Below are 16414 nucleotides of genomic sequence, written 5' to 3'. Positions count from 1 at the left end.
ATAGTGTCCTGTGGAACACCGTGGAATAGTGTCCTGTGGAGAACACCATGGAATAGTGTCCTGTGGAGAACACCATGGAATAGTGTCCTGTGGAACACCGTGGAATAGTGTCCTGTGGAACACCGTGGAATAGTGTCCTGTGGAGAACACCGTGGAATAGTGTCCTGTGGAGAACACCGTGGAATAGTGTCCTGTGGAACACCATGGAATAGTGTCCTGTGGAACACCGTGGAATAGTGTCCCGTGGAACACCGTGGAATAGTGTCCTGTGGAGAACACCATGGAATAGTGTCCTGTGGAACACCATGGAATAGTGTCCTGTGGAGAACACCATGGAATAGTGTCCTGTGGAACACCATGGAATACTGTCCTGTGGAACACCGTGGAATAGTGTCCTGTGGAACACCGTGGAATAGTGTCCTGTGGGAAACACCATGGAATAGTGTCCTGTGGAACACCATGGAATAGTGTCCTGTGGAGAACACCATGGAATAGTGTCCTGTAGAGAACACCATGGAATAGTGTCCTGTGGAATACCATGGAATAGTGTCCTGTGGGAAACACCATGGAATAGTGTCCTGTGGAACACCATGGAATAGTGTCCTGTGGAGAACACCATGGAATAGTGTCCTGTGGGAAACACCATGGAATAGTGTCCTGTGGGAAACACCATGGAATAGTGTCCTGTGGAACACCATGGAATAGTGTCCTGTGGAGAACACCATGGAATAGTGTCCTGTGGGAAACACCATGGAATAGTGTCCTGTGGGAAACACCATGGAATAGTGTCCTGTGGAACACCATGGAATAGTGTCCTGTGGGAAACACCATGGAATAGTGTCCTGTGGGAAACACCATGGAATAGTGTCCTGTGGAACACCATGGAATAGTGTCCTGTGGGAAACACCATGGAATAGTGTCCTGTGGGAAACACCATGGAATAGTGTCCTGTGGAACACCATGGAATAGTGTCCTGTGGAACACCATGGAATAGTGTCCTGTGGAGAACACCATGCAATAGTGTCCTGTGGGAAACACCATGGAATAGTGTCCTGTGGGAAACACCATGGAATAGTGTCCTGTGGAACACCATGGAATAGTGTCCTGTGGAGAACACCATGGAATAGTGTCCTGTGGAATACCATGGAATAGTGTCCTGTGGAACACCATGGAATAGTGTCCTGTGGAGAACACCATGGAATAGTGTCCTGTGGAATACCATGGAATAGTGTCCTGTGGAATACCATGGAATAGTGTCCTGTGGAGAACACCATGGAATAGTGTCCTGTGGAATACCATGGAATAGTGTCCTGTGGAACACCATGGAATAGTGTCCTGTGGAGAACACCATGGAATAGTGTCCTGTGGGAAACACCATGGAATAGTGTCCTGTGGGAAACACCATGGAATAGTGTCCTGTGGAACACCATGGAATAGTGTCCTGTGGAGAACACCATGGAATAGTGTCCTGTGGGAAACACCATGGAATAGTGTCCTGTGGAACACCATGGAATAGTGTCCTGTGGAGAACACCATGGAATAGTGTCCTGTGGAATACCATGGAATAGTGTCCTGTGGAACACCATGGAATAGTGTCCTGTGGAGAACACCATGGAATAGTGTCCTGTGGGAAACACCATGGAATAGTGTCCTGTGGGAAACACCATGGAATAGTGTCCTGTGGAACACCATGGAATAGTGTCCTGTGGGAAACACCATGGAATAGTGTCCTGTGGGAAACACCATGGAATAGTGTCCTGTGGAACACCATGGAATAGTGTCCTGTGGAACACCATGGAATAGTGTCCTGTGGGAAACACCATGGAATAGTGTCCTGTGGAACACCATGGAATAGTGTCCTGTGGAACACCGTGGAATAGTGTCCTGTGGAGGACACCGTGGAATAGTGTCCTGTGGAACACCATGGAATAGTGTCCTGTGGAACACCATGGAATAGTGTCCTGTGGAACACCATGGAATAGTGTCCTGTGGAACACCATGGAATAGTGTCCTGTGGGAAACACCATGGAATAGTGTCCTGTGGGAAACACCATGGAATAGTGTCCTGTGGAACACCATGGAATAGTGTCCTGTGGGAAACACCATGGAATAGTGTCCTGTGGAGAACACCATGGAATAGTGTCCTGTGGAGAACACCATGGAATAGTGTCCTGTGGGAAACACCATGGAATAGTGTCCTGTGGAGAACACCGTGGAATAGTGTCCTGTGGAGAACACCATGGAATAGTGTCCTGTGGAGAACACCATGGAATAGTGTCCTGTGGAACACCATGGAATAGTGTCCTGTGGAGAACACCATGGAATAGTGTCCTGTGGAGAACAACATGGAATAGTGTCCTGTGGAACACCATGGAATAGTGTCCTGTGGAACACCATGGAATAGTGTCCTGTGGAGAACACCATGGAATAGTGTCCTGTGGGAAACACCATGGAATAGTGTCCTGTGGAGAACACCATGGAATAGTGTCCTGTGGAACACCATGGAATAGTGTCCTGTGGAACACCATGGAATAGTGTCCTGTGGAACACCATGGAATAGTGTCCTGTGGAGAACACCATGGAATAGTGTCCTGTGGAACACCATGGAATAGTGTCCTGTGGAACACCATGGAATAGTGTCCTGTGGAGAACACCATGGAATAGTGTCCTGTGGGAAACACCATGGAATACTGTCCTGTGGAACACCATGGAATAGTGTCCTGTGGAACACCATGGAATAGTGTCCTGTGGAGAACACCATGGAATAGTGTCCTGTGGAACACCATGGAATAGTGTCCTGTGGAGAACACCATGGAATAGTGTCCTGTGTTAAACACCATGGAATAGTGTCCTGTGGAACACCATGGAATAGTGTCCTGTGGAACACCATGGAATAGTGTCCTGTGGAGAACACCATGGAATAGTGTCCTGTGGAGAACACCATGGAATAGTGTCCTGTGGAACACCATGGAATAGTGTCCTGTGGAGAACACCATGGAATAGTGTCCTGTGGAGAACACCATGGAATAGTGTCCTGTGGAGAACACCATGGAATAGTGTCCTGTGGAACACCATGGAATAGTGTCCTGTGGAACACCATGGAATAGTGTCCTGTGGAGAACACCATGGAATAGTGTCCTGTGGAACACCATGGAATAGTGTCCTGTGGAACACCATGGAATAGTGTCCTGTGGAGAACACCATGGAATAGTGTCCTGTGGGAAACACCATGGAATAGTGTCCTGTGGAACACCATGGAATAGTGTCCTGTGGAACACCATGGAATAGTGTCCTGTGGAACACCATGGAATAGTGTCCTGTGGAGAACACCATGGAATAGTGTCCTGTGGAACACCATGGAATAGTGTCCTGTGGAACACCATGGAATAGTGTCCTGTGGAGAACACCATGGAATAGTGTCCTGTGGGAAACACCATGGAATAGTGTCCTGTGGAACACCATGGAATAGTGTCCTGTGGAACACCATGGAATAGTGTCCTGTGGAACACCGTGGAATAGTGTCCTGTGGAACACCATGGAATAGTGTCCTGTGGAACACCATGGAATAGTGTCCTGTGGAACACCATGGAATAGTGTCCTGTGGAACACCGTGGAATAGTGTCCTGTGGAACACCATGGAATAGTGTCCTGTGGAACACCATGGAATAGTGTCCTGTGGGAAACACCATGGAATAGTGTCCTGTGGAACACCATGGAATAGTGTCCTGTGGAACACCATGGAATAGTGTCCTGTGGGAAACACCATGGAATAGTGTCCTGTGGAGAACACCGTGGAATAGTGTCCTGTGGAGAACACCATGGAATAGTGTCCTGTGGAACACCATCGAATAGTGTCCTGTGGAACACCGTGGAATAGTGTCCTGTGGAACACCATGGAATAGTGTCCTGTGGAACACCATGGAATAGTGTCCTGTGGAGAACACCATGGAATAGTGTCCTAAGGAAACCGTGGAATAGTGTCCTGTGGAACACCATGGAATAGTGTCCTGTGGAACACCATGGAATAGTGTCCTGTGGAACACCGTGGAATAGTGTCCTGTGGAACACCGTGGAATAGTGTCCTGTGGAGAACACCATGGAATAGTGTCCTAAGGAAACCGTGGAATAGTGTCCTGTGGAACACCATGGAATAGTGTCCTGTGGAGAACACCATGGAATAGTGTCCTGTGGAACACCGTGGAATAGTGTCCTGTGGAACACCGTGGAATAGTGTCCTGTGGAGAACACCATGGAATAGTGTCCTGTGGAGAACACCATGGAATAGTGTCCTGTGGAACACCATGGAATAGTGTCCTGTGGAACACCGTGGAATAGTGTCCTGTGGAACACCGTGGAATAGTGTCCTGTGGAGAACACCATGGAATAGTGTCCTGTGGAACACCATGGAATAGTGTCCTGTGGAACACCATGGAATAGTGTCCTGTGGAGAACACCATGGAATAGTGTCCTGTGGAACACCATGGAATACTGTCCTGTGGAACACCGTGGAATAGTGTCCTGTGGAACACCGTGGAATAGTGTCCTGTGGGAAACACCATGGAATAGTGTCCTGTGGAACACCATGGAATAGTGTCCTGTGGAGAACACCATGGAATAGTGTCCTGTAGAGAACACCATGGAATAGTGTCCTGTGGAATACCATGGAATAGTGTCCTGTGGGAAACACCATGGAATAGTGTCCTGTGGAACACCATGGAATAGTGTCCTGTGGAGAACACCATGGAATAGTGTCCTGTGGAATACCATGGAATAGTGTCCTGTGGAACACCATGGAATAGTGTCCTGTGGAGAACACCATGGAATAGTGTCCTGTGGGAAACACCATGGAATAGTGTCCTGTGGGAAACACCATGGAATAGTGTCCTGTGGAACACCATGGAATAGTGTCCTGTGGGAAACACCATGGAATAGTGTCCTGTGGGAAACACCATGGAATAGTGTCCTGTGGAACACCATGGAATAGTGTCCTGTGGAACACCATGGAATAGTGTCCTGTGGGAAACACCATGGAATAGTGTCCTGTGGAACACCATGGAATAGTGTCCTGTGGAACACCGTGGAATAGTGTCCTGTGGAGAACACCGTGGAATAGTGTCCTGTGGAACACCATGGAATAGTGTCCTGTGGAACACCATGGAATAGTGTCCTGTGGAACACCATCGAATAGTGTCCTGTGGAACACCATGGAATAGTGTCCTGTGGAACACCATGGAATAGTGTCCTGTGGAACACCATGGAATAGTGTCCTGTGGGAAACACCATGGAATAGTGTCCTGTGGAGAACACCATGGAATAGTGTCCTGTGGAGAACACCATGGAATAGTGTCCTGTGGGAAACACCATGGAATAGTGTCCTGTGGAGAACACCGTGGAATAGTGTCCTGTGGAGAACACCATGGAATAGTGTCCTGTGGAGAACACCATGGAATAGTGTCCTGTGGAGAACACCATGGAATAGTGTCCTGTGGAACACCATGGAATAGTGTCCTGTGGAGAACACCATGGAATAGTGTCCTGTGGAGAACACCATGGAATAGTGTCCTGTGGAGAACACCATGGAATAGTGTCCTGTGGGAAACACCATGGAATAGTGTCCTGTGGGAAACACCGTGGAATAGTGTCCTGTGGAACACCATGGAATAGTGTCCTGTGGGAAACACCATGGAATAGTGTCCTGTGGAGAACACCGTGGAATAGTGTCCTGTGGAACACCATGGAATAGTGTCCTGTGGAACACCATGGAATAGTGTCCTGTGGGAAACACCATGGAATAGTGTCCTGTGGAACACCATGGAATAGTGTCCTGTGGGAAACACCATGGAATAGTGTCCTGTGGAGAACACCGTGGAATAGTGTCCTGTGGAACACCATGGAATAGTGTCCTGTGGAACACCATGGAATAGTGTCCTGTGGAACACCATGGAATAGTGTCCTGTGGAGAACACCATGGAATAGTGTCCTGTGGGAAACACCATGGAATAGTGTCCTGTGGAGTACACCATGGAATAGTGTCCTGTGGAGAACACCATGGAATAGTGTCCTGTGGAGAACACCATGGAATAGTGTCCTGTGGAACACCATGGAATACTGTCCTGTGGAGAACACCATGGAATAGTGTCCTGTGGGAAACACCATGGAATACTGTCCTGTGGAGAACACCATGGAATAGTGTCCTGTGGGAAACACCATGGAATAGTGTCCTGTGGAACACCATGGAATAGTGTCCTGTGGAACACCGTGGAATAGTGTCCTGTGGAGAACACCATGGAATAGTGTCCTGTGGAACACCATGGAATAGTGTCCTGTGGAACACCATGGAATAGTGTCCTGTGGAGAACACCATGGAATAGTGTCCTGTGGAACACCATGGAATAGTGTCCTGTGGAACACCGTGGAATAGTGTCCTGTGGGAAACACCATGGAATAGTGTCCTGTGGGAAACACCATGGAATAGTGTCCTGTGGGAAACACCATGGAATAGTGTCCTGTGGAGAACACCATGGAATAGTGTCCTGTGGAGAACACCATGGAATAGTGTCCTGTGGAACACCATGGAATAGTGTCCTGTGGAACACCATGGAATAGTGTCCTGTGGAACACCATGGAATAGTGTCCTGTGGAGAACACCATGGAATAGTGTCCTGTGGAACACCATGGAATAGTGTCCTGTGGAACACCGTGGAATAGTGTCCTGTGGAGAACACCATGGAATAGTGTCCTGTGGAACACCATGGAATAGTGTCCTGTGGGAAACACCATGGAATAGTGTCCTGTGGAACACCATGGAATAGTGTCCTGTGGAACACCATGGAATAGTGTCCTGTGGAACACCATGGAATAGTGTCCTGTGGAGAACACCGTGGAATAGTGTCCTGTGGAGAACACCATGGAATAGTGTCCTGTGGAACACCATGGAATAGTGTCCTGTGAGAAACACCATGGAATAGTGTCCTGTGGGAAACACCATGGAATACTGTCCTGTGGAACACCAAAGAAGACTATTTTGTGGAATACAATGCAAACTGTTCTGTGAAACACAATCCAGTATTGTTTAGTGGGACACTGTGGAGTCGTGGTCTGTGAAACACTGTGATGTCATGTTCCATGGAACAGACTTGTGAAATGTCTCTCTAGAGTATTTTAAGTTTCATGGTCTCAACATTCTTCATTTCAAGGGTGTAAAAATCTCTATATTATAAAACCATTATAGTAACATCTCACATAAGTGCAGAATTAAGTAGTTTCAAAGTACTTTCAACCACTATTACTGCACTTCAGCCTTACAAGATTTTTAAGGTAGATACAATGATCCTTATCATATGATCAAGAATTTAGCATGGAGATAATTTAAGACACTCGCTTAAGGTCATATAACTGGTTGGTAGAATCTGAAATGAATTATCTTTTAAAGATGCTCAGTTGAAACCTCTTTCCCCATAATATTCTGTGTCCACAGCATTGATTCATCAATGTCCATGCACATGTGACTTGAATATGAGGTTGAGGTTTCCAAGGCTGGGTTTTGATACTTAATCCAGCTCTTCTAGCACTAGCCCCACGAACCTGGTCAGGTTTCCTTCCTGAGGCTTGACACTAGTTTCACAAACCCCTTTCCTGATCCCTGGGGGCTCAAGTACTAGTCCAATGAGAACATCCCATCTTCCCCCACAGTGAAGGACACCAGAGTCACAGCAGCAACAAGGGGAGAAGGCACTGCCGAACACGTAAAAGAACACACTGGGTGGAGTTGGATAAAGACTAACATTAACTTCAAGTAAATCCTGCTCAGATTTCCGCTAATGCGTGAAAGGAATGAAAACGCCTTTCTGTTTTCATCCATTTCTAGGCTGCCAGGATCATGAAAAGAGATGTGACTTCCAATTCAGAGGTTTGTTTGTTTGCTAGACCACACAAAACAGTGCTTCACACACAGTACACACACAGACACAGTAGGCTACTGATATCCTTATCATGATTGCTAAGTAACATGACTCTACTCACAATTACATTCATTTTAAAAATGTACTCATCCAACATTTCTACACGATGAATTTCAGAATGACCAAAAACAGTATATTTCTGAACTGTTTTGAACTACTCTGTGTGTGTGTGTGTGTGTGTGTGTGTGTGTATACTCAGTGTGTGCACGATAGAGAAGCAGAGATGAACCTACAATTAACACATCAGAAAAGGTGAGTCAACTCAAGCAGAACCCAGGGCACCCTCACTGGATTTTTGAGTGGTGTGAACGTCTCACTGATGATTAAACACATGAAGACAACAGCAGCTGTGGCCGCTGCATTCCACACTCTAAAGGGAAGCAGAGGGAAGAGAGAAGCAAGCTAAAATGCAAACATGTAAAGAGTGAGACACAGAGGAAGATGACAGGAGCTGCCAGGGTGCCAACCCTGCCAGGCTAGATCGGTGTTGCATTTGGTGACTCACCAAACTATCCTGCTTACAATTCCCTTCTGTTGGTTTTCATTGAAACTGACCTCAGTCTGTTTCTGGCCCTGGAAACAGAAAAGTGAGTTCCATTATACAAGGTCAGGAGCTTTGTATATGAAGCTATTGTGTTAGCAGGATTTATGGAACAGAACAGAAATGAAAAGCTCAACAATAGAACACCGAAGCCATGCAAAGCAATAACAATGCAATCATCAAACCAAAATTATTTTTTTCAAATATCGTTAAATAACCAATTGTTACAGAGAAACCAGAAAGTCGGAAAGTAAAAGGCTGTTTAATCAAGGTTAATTGCACTGGGGCCCGAACCTGGGCACAGCAGATTAATGCTGCTATCTGCAATGCCAGCATCCCAGTTAAGTGCAGGTTTGGGCCCTGGCCACTCGAGATCCCACACAGGTCCTTACTAAAGCATCTGGAAGAACCATGGCTATTGGCGTCACCTTTCCGGTTCCAAGATCCTGGCTTCAGCTGGCCTGGTGTTCCAGCCATCTGGAGGGTGGCTCAGCAAATGGTGCATTTCTCTCTCTCCCTCTGTCTCTAAATCTGCCTTTCAAGCATTTTAAGATTAATGGGACCTATATGGAAATTAAGAAATAATCTTTAGAAGGAAAAATATGTGATCAAAAGGCATTATCTGTGGGTGAGTGGTAGGACTGAAGTGATACAGGATCCATACCCTCCTAAGTTTTTGAAGTAAATATGCTCATAATTAGAGAAATTATAGTGTGTTATTACCAAATTGCATTTATTCACTCATCAAAGAGTCCTGCATTCATTCACTAAGCAAATTAGAAGAAATTTCAAATCAATAAGTTTAAATGACCGACATACATCGCTCACAGGACAGAAAGCCAGAGTGACCAAGTTATTCTAAGTAAACTCTGTCTCTGTGCTTATGTACACAGACTGCAAGTGTCTCTGCCAGTGAGTAAGATTCTTAAGTGACTTGTTCTTTAAACACATACTAAGAAAATATGATAATTACCTGAATTGTATTACGTTCTTCCTTTAATTAAGACATAAAACCCACAATGGATACGATAATTCTTAATGCTGAAAAGGTATATAATTCCAATCACATGTGCAAGCACTGTGTAATGAATTGGACCCTTTATCTCTTGCAATTGCCTCCTGAAAAAAATACATCATCCAGCTTACTAAATGCTTAGTTCAAATGCTTTTGCCCTTTTTCTGTCACAGAAGCCTGCTCCCTGGAAAACTAACACAAAGGCTAACAACTTCTGAGAGTAGAGAAAATAAAAAACAAATTGAACCAGCAGAAAGGCATAAGGATCAGGCTCACTAAAACAAGGAATCCTTTCGCAACACTTTGATAAAGGCTACTAATGCTACAACACCTAGAAATTTTTAAAACATAAACATAAAAAAAACTTTAAATGTGTCTTTCAACCTCAAAAACTCAAATTCATGATGCTAGCTCCTTTATTAGCTCACACATGAATGAGAAGTGGTATCATTTGGCTCAGGAGACCTTTGGACACCTCCTCAGTGAAGTCATACCATTTCACGTGTCAAAACTCACTTATCTTCATTTTTCCTGGAAGTTTGGGGTGTCTAGGTAATACCGTTCATCAGATTTAGAGGATTTTTCTTTTACAATGCTCTGAGCTTTTCAGCAATTAACTTTTCACTCATTTTCCTTGTCCTGAGACATTTTGTTATGGTGTGAGAGTCCTTGCAAGGCATCAAGTATTCAAATTTTAACCTCAGGGCTCAGTGGCTAAATCCTTACCCATGTGGGCAGCAGTTCATTTTCCAACTGCTTCACTTCCCATCAGGCTCTCTGCTGGTGGCCTAGAAAAGCACAGAGCATGGCCCGAAGCCTTTGGACTTTGCACACACATGGGAGCCACACGGGAAGCTCCTGGCTACTGGCTTTGGATCAGCTCAGCTCTAGCCATTGCCATCACTTGGGGAGTGAACCAGCAAATGGAAGATTCTTCTGTCTCTCCTTCAGTCTGTGAATTTGCCTTTCTAATAAAAATAAATCTGAAAGAAGAAAGAAAGAAAGAAAGAAAGAAAGAAAGAAAGAAAGAAAGAAAGAAAGAAAGAAAGAAAGAAAGAAAGAAAAGAAAAGAAATAAAGAAGGAAGGAAGGAAAGAAAGAAAAGAAAAAAGAAAAGAAAAGAAAAGAAAAGAAAAGAAAAGAAAAGAAAAGAAAAGAAAAGAAAAGAAAAGAAAAGAAAAGAAAAGAACCAGTATATTGGCATGGCAAGCTGATCCTCCACTTGCAGGCTAGCGTTCTGTATGAGCACTATTTCATGTCCTGGCTGCTCCACTTCCAATCCAGCTCCCTACTGAGTGAGAAAGCAGGGAAGGATGCCTTAAGGCCTCGGGACCCTAGATTCACGTGAGAGACACAGAAGAAACTCCTCGCTTTCAATTTCGGAGAGGCCCATCTCCAGCTACTGCAGCCATTTGGGGAGTGAACCAACACAGGGAGTATCTCTCCCTTCTCTCTGCCTTTCAAACAAAAACAAATAAATCTTTCAAAAATGCCATCCTCACTGTGAGGTACCAAGTGGGTGAGAGCGATATTGCAACATATCTGTGTTGTTGAGAAGTAGGCGGTGATTAGCTACAGAATAAGTCTTTAGGACAGAGCCCCTGATTGAGTCCTGCTGGCTTTATAAGGAGCAAAACAAACCAGAAGATACAAGCAGGCTCATCCCAAGGGACGCCCACTTCTGCCAGCACGGAGCCACCCACAGACACGGCATTTTGACCTTCGCCCTCCAGAAATGTGAACCAAAACACATTTCTTATCCTTAAAACTCACGTGGTCATGTTACTAGCAAGACAAAATGGAGTGATACAGCCCACATTTGTTGTTTACCAATTGAAGGTTTCATTGTCTTTTATTTATTTCCTTTACTGTCAGTTTGACTCTGTTTCATTAAAATTTGATTTTTACCTCAATGAATTATTCCCTAATTTGTGATTCTAACTTTAAACTTCAACACGAATATTATCTTATTTTGTGCCTGTGACTGAATTTCTATTTTGCTTTTTCTCTCAAACACCAGGCTATTACCTGGAACTTTATTTTTCAAATTATTTTAACTTTCTTTAAAATTCAAATCAGAAGAGGCAGGCTTATCTACCCCCTTATCTCCACATTTAATTCAACAAATATTTTAGTGCTGGTATGTCAAAGATGTGATAATCATGACACAATCTACTCCATTGAAGACTTACAGGGCATGGCTGTCACACAGCAGGACTTCTTGTCAATCCAATGAATCCGCTTCACTAAACACCCTGATAGTCTTCCCTTCTGACCTATTTTGCCACATCTCTCAGTTTTATTTCATATTTACACTAATGCTTGAAAAGTCATTTCTCGGAGGGAGAGAAGATGGCCGACCTGGGAGGACGGGCATAGAAAGGGAGGCGCTGAAGGAGAGACAGGGCGCGGCTGGAGAGAGATCTGCGGACTGAGGAACCACAGGAAGGAGTGCCAGAAGCTCCCTGGACATCGAGCATCCAAGAAGAAACACATGGTTCGGAAGAAATCCAGAGAAGGAACGCAGGAAACACAAAGACCCGGTTAAAACGTGGTGAGTCATCCCGGGAAGGGGGCGCAACAGCGGGAAGCCCAGAGGACCCAGGGCAGCTGGAGACAGCAACACGGGCTCCTGGAGGCACCTAGCTTGGCGACTTTGTGGCGCTGGGACGCACAGGAACCCAGAGAGGTGGAGTGCGCCAGAGGTGAAAAAAAAAAAAAAAGATTTTCGGGCTTTTCGCTCCCTGAGAGAACTATACTGAGACTGTCCCTGCTCAGTGCCCCCTGCCCCCCAGAATTCTCCCAGTCTGAGGCTGTGCGAGAATTGAACGTTCCAACTTGTGTGGGAGCCAGGGCGGAGAGCTCCTACAGGTTCCCCAGTGGTAAGGTGCAGGAGACTTGCGCAGCTTAACTCTCTCTACTGGACATAGTTGGGCAGACCACATAGTACAACAACTTCTGGGGTGCGCCAGCACAGCCTCTCACTGCTGAAAGCCCGTGGCCTCACAAAGGCGGGTACCAGCGGCGGGCGCCAGCAGCGAGTGCCTGCAACGGGGAGTGCTGCTTCAGTTCCTCTGAGGGATCTGCCTCGGTAAAACCCCTCAGGGCAGCAGCAACTTCTGGTGTGCACGCCTGCAGCTTCTTACTGCTGAATGCCTGAGGCCCCACAGAGGAGGCCGCCAGCAGTGTGCGCCTGCGGCGGGAGTGCTGCTTCGGTTCCTCTGAGGGATCCCCCTAGGAAAACTACCCCAGCACAACAACAGCAACTGGGGTGCAAGCCAGCACAGCTTCTCACTGCTGAATGCCTGTGGCCCCACAGAGGCTGACACCGGCGGCGGGCGCCAGCAGCGAGCACTTGCGGCAGGGAGTGCTGCTTCAGTTCCTCTGAGGGATCTGCCTCGGTAAAACCCCTCGGTGCAGCAACAACTTCTGGGGTGCGCCAGCACAGCTTCTCACTGCTGAATGCCTGTGGCCTCACAAAGGCGGGCACCAGCGGCGGGCGCCAGCAGCGAGCGCCTGCAACGGGGAGTGCTGCTTCAGTTCCTCTGAGGGAGCTGCCTCAGTAAAACCACTCGGTGCAACAGCAACTTCCGGTGTGCGCGCCTGCAGCTTCTCACTGCTGAATGCCTGAGGTCCCACAGAGGAGGTGTGTGCGCGCCTGCGGCGGGAGTGCTGCTTCGGTTCCTCTGAGGGATCCCCCTAGGAAAACTGCCCCAGCACAACAACAGCAGTCCTCTGAGGAATCCCTCTGGGCAAACCCCTCAGCACACCAGCATCTGAGTTTCACATCAGGCCAGGGTTGGGCAGCTCCACAACTGCAGGCCCTGAAACAGTGGCCCAGATACACATAGCTAGAGCTACCGACGGCCTGACACATACTCCCCCACAGGCCTGAGGGGCGCTAGGGGTCTTCCAAATCCACCCCAAAACTACAGACAAGGAGCCCTGAAGCTACAAAATACTGCTACTAAGCCCTACCCCTGAAAACGCACACAGGACGAAAGGTCTAACCAACAGACCTTACAGAAACCAAGCTGCAGAGGGTTATAGACATTCAGGGGTTGATATAGCTATCCCCCCTGCACCAAACATCTCCAATAGAACTCAAAGAAATTCTCCTTCAAAAGTAAACCTAAAGGAAGCAGCAAACTCACACCTACTCCAAACTACTGCACAAAGACCAGAAACTGTAGATAAACAAATCAGAGAATACATCCCTGAAATCAACAAGAAACAATAACGCAATGAGAAGAAACTTCAGAAAAGGCAATGATCCAGACGAGAGAGCCAGTACCTCACCAAAAAAAGACCAAAAGCCAATATCTATTTCGGAGACACGAGAAGAAGACATGGAAGCTCTACCAGACAAGGAATTTAAAAAAATAATGTTAAAAGCTGTCAGAGACAATGAGAAAAACTGGGAAGACTTCAAGGAATTCAAGAACCACATAGTCACAGAAATTCAGCAAGTCAAAAACAAAATCCTTGACTTAGAGCACAAACTTGAGAGCCTAAGCAACAGAATAAATACAGCAGAAGAGAGGATCTCTGAAACCGAAGACACACAAAATGAACACACCCAGCTCATTAAACAGCTAGAAACAAGCCTGAACAAAGCCAATAAGACCATTCAGGAGATGAAAGACAACCTAAGAAAATCTAATATCAGAATTATGGGACTGCCCGAAGGAGCAGAAAGAGAATCAGGAATGCAAACGGTGCTCAACGAAATTATACAGGAAAACTTCCAAAACACTTGGAACATGAACCCAGCCCAAATCCAGGATGGTCAGAGGACTCCCAGCAGATATGACCCAAAGCGATCTTCACCCAGACATATGGTGCTCAAGTTCCACTCCAACGAAGACAAAGAAAGAATCCTAAGACAAGTACGAAGCAGAGAAAAGATCACATTCCGGGGAAAACCAATCAGGATCACTGCTGACTTCTCTGAAGAGACCCTACAAGCAAGGAGAGAATGGACAAAGATCTTCCAAATCCTGAAACAGAACAACTGTCAACCAAGATTAATGTACCCAGCAAAGATCTCATTTATATTCGAGAACGAAATCAGATACTTCCATAGCAAAGAGAAACTTGAAGAATATGCCAGCACAAAACCAACTCTTCAAAATCTCCTTAGAAATGTGCTAAACACAGAAAAAACAGGGGCAAACCACAAGCAAAGATGGCAAACAGGAAGATCTCCCCACTAAAGCCCACACAAGGAGGGGTAATTACACAGTTACCAACACCCACAAAGACACATATGTATGGCAGGGCAAAATCGCAGCATCTCAATATTGACTCTTAACACAAATGGCCTGAACTCACCAATCAAAAGGCACAGATTAACGGAATGGATCATCAAACAAGATCCAACTTTCTGTTGCCTACAAGAGACACATCTAACCAGAAAAGCCTCTAAGAAATTTAAAGTGAAGGGATGGAAACAGATATTTCACGCCAATGGACGAGAAAAAAGGGCTGGGGTAGCTGTCCTAATTTCAGATGATATAGACTTCAAGCTTACACACATCAAAAAGGACAGAGAAGGACATTATATATTGGTGAAAGGATTGATCCATCAGGAAGCAATTACCATCGTGAACATATATGCACCAAATCCCAATGCGCCTAGCTACGTGAAGCAATTACTTACAGACTTAAGGGGAGACATAGATATGCACACAATAGTAGTGGGTGACCTTAACACCCCACTAACAACAATAGACAGATCAACAAAACAAAAACTCAACAAAGAAACAACAGAGCTAATACAAACAATAGAACAACTGGACTTGGTTGACATTTATAGAACTTTTTATCCTAAGGCCACAGATTATACATTTTTTTCAGCAGTACATGGCACCTTCTCCAGGATCGACCACATGATAGGACACAAAGCAAATCTAAGTAACTTCAAAAAGATAGGAATCATACAATGTACCCTCTCAGACCACCACGGAATGAAACTGGAAATCAGCAATTCAAAATGCCCAAGGAAATACAGAAATTCTTGGAGGTTGAACAATATGCTATTGAACGAACAATGGGTCAGAGAAGAAATTAAAGATGAGATCAAAAAATTTATGGAAACCAATGAAAACTCTGACACAACATTCCAAAACTTGTGGGACACAGCCAAAGCAGTGCTACGGGGTAAATTCATCGCAATTGGAGCTCATGTCAAGGCCCAAGAGAGACGCCAAATACAGGAACTAAACACACACCTCCAGGAATTGGAGAAGCAACAGCAGATGAGCCCCACACACAACAAGAAACAAGAAATCATCAAAACAAGGGAGGAAATCAACCATATAGAAATAAAAAAAACCATACACAAAATCAATGAATCAAAAAGCTGGTTTTTTGAAAAGATAAACAAAATAGACACCCCGTTGGCCCGACTGACAAAGAAAAAACAAGAGAAAGCAAGAATTAACAGCATCAAAGATGACAAAGGCAACATAACAACAGACATTGCAACCATTAAGAACATAATTAGAAATTACTACAAAGCACTGTACTCCAACAAATCAGATGACCATCAAGAAATGGAAAAGTTCTTAGATTTATACAACCTGCCAAAACTTAGCCCAGAGGCAACAAATGACCTGAACAAGCCCATAACTGAAGCAGAGATTGAATCAGTGATTAAAGAACTCCCAACAAAGAAAAGCCCAGGTCCAGACGGCTTCACTACAGAATTCTACAAAACATTCCGAACAGAACTAACCCCAATCCTCTACAAACTCTTCAATATAATAGAAAAGGAAGCGACCCTTCCAAACTCATTCTATGAAGCCAACATTACCTTAATCCCAAAACCAGACAGAGATCCTACAGAGAAAGAAAACTACAGACCTATCTCTCTGATGAACATTGATGCTAAGAT

This window comes from Ochotona princeps, chromosome 10, assembly GCF_030435755.1.
Source record: "Ochotona princeps isolate mOchPri1 chromosome 10, mOchPri1.hap1, whole genome shotgun sequence".
In the NCBI taxonomy this organism is placed as follows: domain Eukaryota; kingdom Metazoa; phylum Chordata; class Mammalia; order Lagomorpha; family Ochotonidae; genus Ochotona; species Ochotona princeps.
This window is presented reverse-complemented; position numbering follows the sequence as displayed.